This window comes from Psammomys obesus, unplaced genomic scaffold, assembly GCF_907164565.1.
Source record: "Psammomys obesus unplaced genomic scaffold, mPsaObe1.curated_primary_1811, whole genome shotgun sequence".
NCBI lineage: Eukaryota > Metazoa > Chordata > Mammalia > Rodentia > Muridae > Psammomys > Psammomys obesus.
This window is the reverse complement of record NW_026596430.1, coordinates 2,684,316-2,694,487: the sequence shown is the minus strand read 5'-3', so window position 1 is coordinate 2,694,487 and position 10,172 is coordinate 2,684,316. Positions and strand designations below refer to the sequence as shown.

At 35.2% G+C, this 10,172-nt stretch overlaps 1 pseudogene; it reads left to right on the top strand.

The window, feature by feature from the left end:
* Positions 1–4,753: 4,753 nt before the first annotated feature.
* LOC129669557 (glutamine synthetase-like) lies at positions 4,754–7,924 on the top strand (annotated as a pseudogene).
* Positions 7,925–10,172: the final 2,248 nt, after the last annotated feature.

The following is a 10,172-nucleotide window of genomic DNA, read 5'->3' as shown; positions in this document are numbered from 1 at the left end:
TGAAAGTACATAAAAGATTGCTTTTACTTTAGTTTTGGAAAAGCTTCTTTAAAATTTCATTGGTTTCTGTCACAAGCAGAGAATACATACAATTCTTTCTTGAGGTAAGTTATTTGTTAAATATATTGCAAATTGTTATCTGTGAACATTTCATTGATAACAGATAAAATGCCACATAAGGAAAGAAAGAGTATTAAAAAAATCTAATCAAAACTGCTGAATAGGAATCCAAGGTCTTGTATGTTGAAAACACATTGATGGAAACCTACATTATATCTGATAAAATTTGTGTGACATCATTAGTAGCCATTATAGTTTGGTTGTTTTGACTAGAGCAGTAACATTATTATAGTTTCCAAAAATATAGATTTTGTAATATCTTCTTCCTCAACTTAGTTTTTACTTGAAAATATTTTCTATTTAAGAAAACGTAGAAGATGTTTGTAGTGTATAAAATCTTGAAAGTTGAGCATCTGGTTGAGCACTGTTGTGTTATTTACCCCAAGTATCAAACAACGGTGAGGCCACACTGGTGTGTTGAAGTCAACTTTGTGGGTTTTTTTTAATTATTTTTATTTTTTTTGTTTTTTCTTTTTTTGTTCTTAAAATGTTACATATTGTTTATCTAAAGATTCCATTCATATAACTAAGAAGACAGGTACTGTGAGCAACTGAAGTTATTTAAATATCCTTTACAAAAACATAAATAAAAACAACAAAAAACAAAAATCAAAACAACGTATGATTAATATAACTTAAGTCTCACTATAACAGCTTACTGTATATCATGTAATTATGAGGGATTGTATATCATATAATCATGCTACAAGCCTTTTTCTACACTCTGAAGATAGTTAGTATCAGGCACATCATGGCTATGTTATGGGAAGTTCATAACTATCGTTACTTTTTTAATGTTCAAGACAAAATTCTCCACAGAACCAGATGTTTGTGGTAGTTTCCATGGCCTTTGTTTCCTCTTGGAACAGGAAGAACTACTGCAAGGTATCTAAGTTCAAAGGGCACGTCCTAGATCACCAGCTGACAAGTGCCAAGTGCAGAAAGCACTGAGACCCTCTAAGGTAACCTGACCTGGCAGATACCTCAGCCATCACTGCTTTCTTTCTAAAGCTCATGTGCTAAGTAGGACATGCTAACTTCTACACAGTATCTTTGAATTTGCTTCATTTTCCTCATCTTTATGACAGGAACAGATATTAGTAATTAAAAAGCAACATATACATCATTAACTGGAGGCTGACCATCACCCATTATTACTATTATTACTATTATTATTATTGCTTTGAGTCATGTTCTGGTATTTTTTATATATAACACAACATTTTAAATACTGGTAGCTATTGTGGAATGCTGTTGTTGACCTATCTGTGTTCCTAAGGTAGAGTAGAAATGATGTTGGAGAGGCAGCAACTGGTTTATTTTTCTTCCTATGTATATTAAACACTCTCTTTCAGACTACTGCAGTACCTACCTTGCTGTGAATTAAGGTCAATTTACCACACATTCAATGATTCACATCACTTTTAAGTAACAAAAGAAGAGGCATAGAAGGGTACTGCTCTCAGGATTTCAAAGTAGTCAGATAACACACTGACCAAAAAGAGTAGGCAGGCCATACGGACTTCAGAATATTCCCTCAGTTGTGAAAAGAATAGCTACAATTTTTGAAGGGTCCTGGTGCCCAAAGCCGAGGTTGCCAGTAACCAGCTCTTTACCAGAATACATTCAGTACTTGCAGCCATCACCCAACACCTATCTTGCCATATGGTGCTATAGGAGATAACAGGTCCCTAATGTGTGTGTGAGGGTGAGGGTGTGGGGTGATCTCTGATTCCAGCCCTGTGAACCTGAGATTAAGTGCTAAGAAACATTTCTCAAATGAGTATATTGTATACATAGGAACACAGCAGGTGGGGTGGGATTTTTATTTGGTCTTTTGGTATCTGGGAAACATTTTATATATAAATAATACTTTTTATTATTATTCAGTTGTATAGCTTCAGTACAGTGTTTTCAATGGGATAGCATGTCTACGTGCTTTATATCTTGTCTTCAGAAATTCAGTCCTCATTCCAGGCAAGACCAGTCCAAGGTTTCTAGGCTGTTCTCAATTTTATAAATACTCAATAGGCCTTGAAAATGAAGCTTTCAAATAAGCTTTATCTCTTCCTTTTTTTCCCATTCTTTCCCTTTTAAAGAAATACTGAGGGTAAAAGGAAGAAATTCCCTCCTTGAGATCTACTCTTTCCTTTTACTCATCTGTTTCCTGTTGTGATTACACGCACAATATAAGTAAATATAAATATTAAATTGGAGTGGTTATTTTGGTATCCCTATCTTTGTTCACTTTGACAAATGCCAAGTGATCGCCTCATGGGATGGCATGAGACCTTCACCGAAAAAGGAATGGTAACGTTTTCTCAGACATTTTCAGTTAATTCTCTTTCTTTGCCAAACTAACAAAATCTAACACTGAATTATGTTAGTTTTTCTTTTAAAATTACAATTAAAGAATGAGTGTAAATGATTACTGTCTCTAAAGTATATAATTGTCTGAAATGGCATTTTTAAGACAATTAAGAATACTTCTAATAATGTCTTTGACCTGTGGTAAAACTGAACTCTAGTAAGGGCAGAGTGTTGTTGGCACGGAGCTCTATGAGCTAATGTCAGGCACCGCAGTGAAATCAGTAACAAAATGACCACATGAATTGGTAAACAGAGAGCAAGCTTCTTGCCCTTTGATGATTGCTTGTCATGAATACCTGTATTGATTGCACGTGTGTTGTTGCCAATGAAAGAACCATGTGAAAAGAAACACCTGGTATTGTTGGAAATGAGTTAGACATACATTTTGTGAAAGTTCCTAACTTGCAGATAAGAGGGGTCACTTGATGTCATCCATTCCCTAAGGTCTATTTCATCTTTGTTTTTTTTATTTTCAGTCAAACACCTTGTTATCCATTCATTCTAATCCAGATTTTGATTGATCAATTTATACGTTCATTAAACACTGCTCTTTATGTAATTCATGCCTATAGAGCTATCTTACAAAAATCTTATGAAAGTTGGAACCTATGTATCAATCTATAAATAAGATTGGTATTATAACAAGATGATTCCATGGTGTAATATGGCTATTATCATGGTTATATTTAAGGTAAATTTACCAAGGTCAGGTGATGAAGAAGGGATGGCCAACAAACACTACATTCTAAAACTTGACAATCAAAAGTCAAACTTTGCTTAACATTTGTCTTAAAGGAAATGTGAGAGTTTTTCAATAGCAGAGCAAAGCCTCTGCAAGCCAGGCATGAAAACTTCATTATGTCCTTCAGTTACAGAAGTAGTACACATACTCATTTGGTACATAAAAGCTACACATTGATGCTGTCAAGTATTTGCATCTCAAATTTTTTTGTTTGTTTGTTTTGAGGAAACAGTACTGCCATAAGGCACAGGGTATCATTGGACACACAATCTTCCTGCCTCAGCTTACTCAACTTGACGGTATTACTATATCTGGCAAAACTCAAACTTTTAAAAATAAACACTCTAAGGTTGAATGAATTCTCAGTTGACAGTTTCACATTAAAGTTCAAAATAATCATAACTTTGAGCACACAAAAAGCAGTATACTTATTGCATTTTGTTTATAATTGCTGTTTTGACAAATCAATACCAATATGTTTCTTTAAACCCATGCAGACTAGCATCAATTCTTCAATTTACAATTTGTTTTGGTCAGGATCGCATAAAGTCTAACTTTTTTTAGTATTCAATGAAACAATATGAAATATTGTTTTATTTCATTTGTTTAAAACAATGTTAAAATATTTGAATCAAAGACATTAAATTTCAATTGTATTGTGTTTCAGGTTATAAAGATTCTATAGAGTCATTTAAAAAAATCAAACTGGGGGAACCCCACATTCTACTTGCTTTTGAAATGTTTAGAGTCTGATGAATCATTGAAACAACTGCAACATACTTTACATTTATGAAATACTTTTTACAGTAAACAAACAAATTTAAGGGCTTAAAAAACTATATGCACACAGAACATTCAGCTGTGTTACATATCAACCACATGAAGACCTTGAATCTAGTATGTCTTATTAAGAAGTGCATGTAGCAAGAATGTGTATTGGTATATTTTTTTATCCTTCACAACCAGTTATTGAGTGTTCTCATGTCAACAAAATTCTGGAGGAGGGATACATTTGTTCATACAGAAACAAATGGGAGGCCATCAATTTTCACCCTAAAAATTGTGACATCTTAAGATGTGGCCATTGCATACCTACAATGATAATTAGAAGGAAATGCCGTGGCTTGTGTTTTTCACAAATATGCAATTGTAAAGACCAATCCTGCTAAATATTAAAAACTTACACATGAATTTCACAACCAATTTGCATTGTGATTTCATCAGACACGTTTTTATCTGGTGGGAAATCCTGACCACCACCAACACATTTGAGCTCCTTAGAGGCCTTCATTGCATCGAGGATTTCAGATTCTCTTAGGTTGTGCTCTTCCTGCATGTGCCCCATCTTGTTTTGCTTTCTTAATTGTGGATTTTCAGGTAAAAGAGGAGACAAGTATAATTTTATTCATTTTATCATGTTAGTGAGGGATAAGCTAGAAAACCTTTAAATGCAAAATGATGTTTCTCCACTTGAACTTAGGCGTGTTAGTTTTCCTCATATTGTTAGCAGACTTTTCCAGCATGGAATTGCTCCTCATGTCAGCTCTTTCTGTGTTCATAAGGGGCTTCAGGATCATCAAGTTAAGGAAAAGGAAGGAAAGTAAGCAAAACCAAATTACTCCTCTTTAAACAGCAAATTACAAAGACTCACTAGTAAATTAGTAAATAATGTCCCTAAAGGATTGAGATAAAATATTTGCCTCCTAAAACTCAAAAGCTACAAAGAGAAGGAAATGTCAAGCAAATATATTTATTTGTTATCATAACAAAGTTAATTTAAAAAAATCTCTCCTGAAAACTAGACTTCTTTCTATAAAACATTTCATCTGCATACTTATTAACCCAATATTAGTTATACCATTGAACATACATTTATACTAAAATGTTCACTTTTAACATCCTTTACAATCCGTCACAGAATCAATGAGAACCTGTACTTATTTTTTTATACAATTCTATTTTACACATACTATTTTTTGTCTGATCATTATTTCCTTGCTGACAACTTTCACTGAATGCTTCATATTTTAAACTAAGCATGCAAGAAGCCACTGAATCAAATATGGAAAGACACAGATATATCTTTAAAATTAAACTATGTGACATACACAGAATTTGTGGTCTTGGGTCCAAACAACCAAAGTAGCCAAAAAGCATTCTATAGACTGAGAAGTGTTGTGGCATTCTTTTGTTTAATTGGGTGAAGGGTGTCCAATAGATTTAACTTAAAAATACAAAGGGAGTAAGCACCATTGGAAATCCTTTATTTGCCAAAAATAATAAACAGTCACCAGTGCGCTAAACATGGTCTGTTTGTTTTGCATTTATTTTATGCTGTTTTTTTGAACATAATGTGGGTGAAAGTGTGAAATACAATAAACTAATTAGTCATTCATTCCAATATATTACAACTTTAAAATGATGTTTTTTTCATTCATTTTTCTACATATGTTTATGTTTTACAATATTATTTTCCTATTCTTTTACATTATAATTTAAACAATGTTATACTGCCTTGTGGCAAGATGTATTCTTTGTAAACACTGAATTTAGAGGCTATGCGCACTCTAGTTTATAATTTATTTAAACATACTATTACCATTTGAAATTCACATTATTGCAATTCCTTTACTACTGTTAAATAACCCACTTTTGATATAATAATGCACACTAATTTTTTGTTTTCTTGGAAGGGGATGGCAGCTTCATAAATGAGTTTCATAGGATCTGTAAATACTTAAAATTGCAAGTAATGCCTTTCTTTTAGTTAAACTGTGTGATAGGAGCTAAAGGTGTAAAAGTTAACATTACATACAGTATATAAGGAATATATATGAATCTCAGCAGTTAAAAGCAATCTGCTTCATTTCCTGATTATACACAGCTCAATAAATGGTATGGCTGGGTCAGCAAGTATGACAAAGTAGGAAAATTCATTTCAGATTACTCAGCTGCCTTCCTAGACATGGCCAAGATGCAGAGTTTTAATATCATTTAGACTTTGATTTTTTTTCTTTCTTTGTATATAGTTGACTTGAGCTGAACCAAAGTATCTCAATGTGAAAATTAATTTAATCTCCAATTAGAAAAATGATGCATTTTATTTTACATACAAAAGTTGAGAAAATTTCAAATTACTGTCAGAAGATAATTACTATCAATATTTGACTACATTTACTTTCACTCTTTTAAAGGAAACAAATATACAATGTCAGAAAATTGGAGTCATCTAGTATTTAAAATATTATGTTCTACTTCATATTCACTAGATATGCTCTATGGATATTTATTAGAAATAATTTTCACCTGTGTAATTGCTGCACAAGCCATCATATGGATGAAGGGTTTTGTAACAGATCTCACACGTAATTCAATTGGTTAAGTGTTTATTTTCAAAAGCCGAGAATGGGAGTAAAACGACACGTCTGATCACTACTACACCAATCTTTCTTCTTTGCCTCACTCTCTTGGCCTGTCCATCCACCCATCACCCCGCTGGCCATCAGACAAAACACCTTCTACCACGGCCACCTCAGCAAGTTCCCATTTGAACAAAGGCATCAAGCAAACGTACTTGTCCATGCCTCAGGGTGAGAAAGTCCAAGCCATGTATGTCTGGGTTGATGGTACCAGAGAAGAACTACGTAGCAGATTACCCTGGACTGTTAGCCCAAGCGTGGAGAAGAGTTACCTGAGTAGGATTTTGATGGTTCTAGTTAATACCTTTCAGTCTGAAGTTTCCAACAGTGACATGTATTTCAGCCCTTTTGTCATAATTTAGGACCCCTTCCACAAAATTCCCAACAAGTTGGTATTCAGTAAAGTTTTCAAGTATAACTGGAATCCTATACATATTAAGGTATACCTGTAAACTTATAATGGAAATGGTGAGTAACCAGTGCCCCTGATTTGGAATGAGACAGGAGAATACATCATGAGAACAGATGGACACCATTTTGTTTGGCTTTCCAATGGCTTTCCTGGGCCCCAAGGCCTGTATTACTGTGGTGTGGGAGCAGACAAATAATATGGTAGGAATATTTTGGAGGCTCAGCACCAAGTCTGCTTTTATGTGGGAGTCAAGAATACAAGGACTAATGCTTAGGTGATAGGCATGACCTCAGTGGGAATTCCAAATAGGACCCTTTGAAGGAATACACATGGGAGATTGTCTATGGGTGGCCCACTTCATTTTGCATAGTGTGTGTGAAGACTTCAGATGATAGCATCCTGTGACCCAAGTCCATTCCTGGGGAACTGGAATGGTGCAGGCTGCTGCACTAACTTTAGCACCAAGGTACATTGAGGAAGCCCCTGAGAAACTAAGCAAATTGCACCAGTGCCACATTCGCACCTAAGATTCCAAGGGGCCTGGACACGGCCCAGCATCTGACTGGATTCTACGAAATCTCCAACACCAATGACTTTTCTGCTGGAGTATCCAACCACAGTGCCAGCATCCATATTCTCCAGGCTGTTGGCCAAGGGAAGAAAGGTTACTTAGAATTCTGCCTCCTTTCTGCCAATTGTGACCCCTTTGCCATCGTCTGCACATGCCTTCTCAGTAAGGCTGGTGATGAGCCCTTCCAATACAAAAACCAAGTTGACTGGACTTCCAGTGATCTTAAGCCCTCTCTAGTTCAACCAGCTCTTCCTTCTCCCAGTTGTCCCCATTGTAACTCAAAAGGATAGAATGTCATGTCCTGTTAATCTTGCTTTTTATTAACCAGAACAAAGGGGTCAAGTTCTTAATCTCTACACACTCAACCCCTACCTCTTTTTTTTTAATCTATATTTTTAAGGGAGGGAAATAGGGAAATGTAGCACACTGTTTCATCTCATCAGGAATGCAAGTCCAGCAGGCATAGCTGTTACAAAGTGGGTATATTTGTGGTAAGGGTGGATATTTTTCTTCAGTATAATAGAAAGGACAGGTCCATGGCTTAGATTGACATTTCTCCTGTTAATAGAGAGTTGTTATTTCTTCAGATGAAACCAACTTTTTATTCCAAATGGAAGTGTGGTGAGGAGTTGGAAGTTGGTCCCATGTGCTATGTTTCAGTGCTTAAGCGCAGTGAGTTCACACCCTCCATGAACACAGCTCATTGTAACTCTTGACAGATGCTCCTGCAGTAAAGGAATAAAAGATTTCTATTTCTTGGCCCTCCATTTATAACACAAAATAGAGTAGTATTTTTATATTTAAATGTAAAAACAAAAAAGTTATATATATGTATATATATATATGGCTGTGTTGACACATGTTTTTCTAATTGAGAAAACCATCCTAGTCACTTGGTGCTAAATTTGAGGCGCTTGGCTAGGCTCTCCTCATTGAGTTAGGGGGTGACAATGCAATACCAGGAAAGTTGGTTATCTGGGGCTAAGCTTCTTCTTTACTATTTGGGGTTTCCCCACCCAATCTGCAGGAGCAGATGCTGGACCAGTAGCAGGTGAGGTAGCAAAGCTTGCCACCACCCATCCCTGTGTTCAGGATTAGAAGATGCGTACTTATCCATACACAAGTAAGTAGTATAAGTTGTTTGGTCAACTTGAACATTGTTACTGACAAGGGTGGGTGGATGTTATTGGGGTTATTTTTTGGTGGGATTAGCATGTCACTAAAGCAGGTCACTTTTGATGTATTACATTTTTAAAAGCAAACCAAGCTTAGATCTGTAGGGTTTCTAACTTTGCAGAATTGCCTGTTTGATTCAATGTGTCATTCCACTTGGCTCTTGGAGGAACTAAAGTCAGGCCTGGAGTGAAAACACTTGTCATTTTGGGTCATAATGCCTTCTCTCCCAGCAGAATAGTATTCCTTTCCTCCTTAGAAGTCCTATAGAGTTTTGTTCTTTTCTTCTCTAGTAAACATACCCTACCTCCATCCCAGCTTGCCCTACTGTTTTCTGGTTGACTGTGTGCTGTCAGCAGCAAGCCAGCTGTGATTTTCTCTTGCCATGACCGCTTCTAATAGCCACGTATAGTATGTTCAGATAGAAAACTCCTCATTGTAAACACACTGTAACTACCAGAGCAGGGCTTATCAATCAACCTAACATTTATAAGATTTCCTCTGACTTGTTTCTTTGTGATTTAAAAAAAAAAGTGTTTATTACCTTTGACTTATGTTGATATTACATGAATGTTAAGAACAGATGTTTCCTTGGCATTAGAGTAGATACTACATTCTCTCAGGAGATGCAGTTTGTCTTTTGATGTAGCACTGATAGATTTTGGTTAGCAGTACTACAAAAATGTAAGGAAAGGCTTTGCTGAGTTAAGTCATACCTCCCTTTCTACAGAACTCTTGTATAATGTAGTGGTGAGGAAGACAAGTTAGGAGGAAAAATTAATTTGATATAGTATTAATTTTGAAACCAAGAAAAAGTGACATTACCATAAGAGCAAACAATTTTGAAAAATTGAGAATATGTGAGAATTTGGGAATTTTACACATATTCATTTATTTGATATTCATGAAAAAACCATGTGAAGTCAACGTTGGCATCATCTCAAGTGAAACCAAGGCAGAGAGGTAAAGAAACATATGTACCAATACACAGAATAGATAAAAAAATTAAGAGATTGTGTTTTAACTTATAGTCCATGTATCCTGGGTCTTTATTTTGCCATTTCTCAAATAAAAAAAATTCAGATAGTAAGACTTCAAAAATCTAATTACAGGATAAAATATTCTAGACCACTGAAGGATGGTTCTGCCTGGTACTAATTCATTAAACCTACAAATTGTCAATAAAAAGTGAGAGAATAAGGGAAGATACTGGAACAAATGAACATTGGGGATGGGTATACCCCAATTTCTGCATTATTTGTATTTTTTGCATGTATAAAGCAGTCAGTGGATAATTAGAACATCACCATTTTATTCAACATAAGTGTCATGAAGGAGACTCAAAGGGTCACATGACAGTTATGA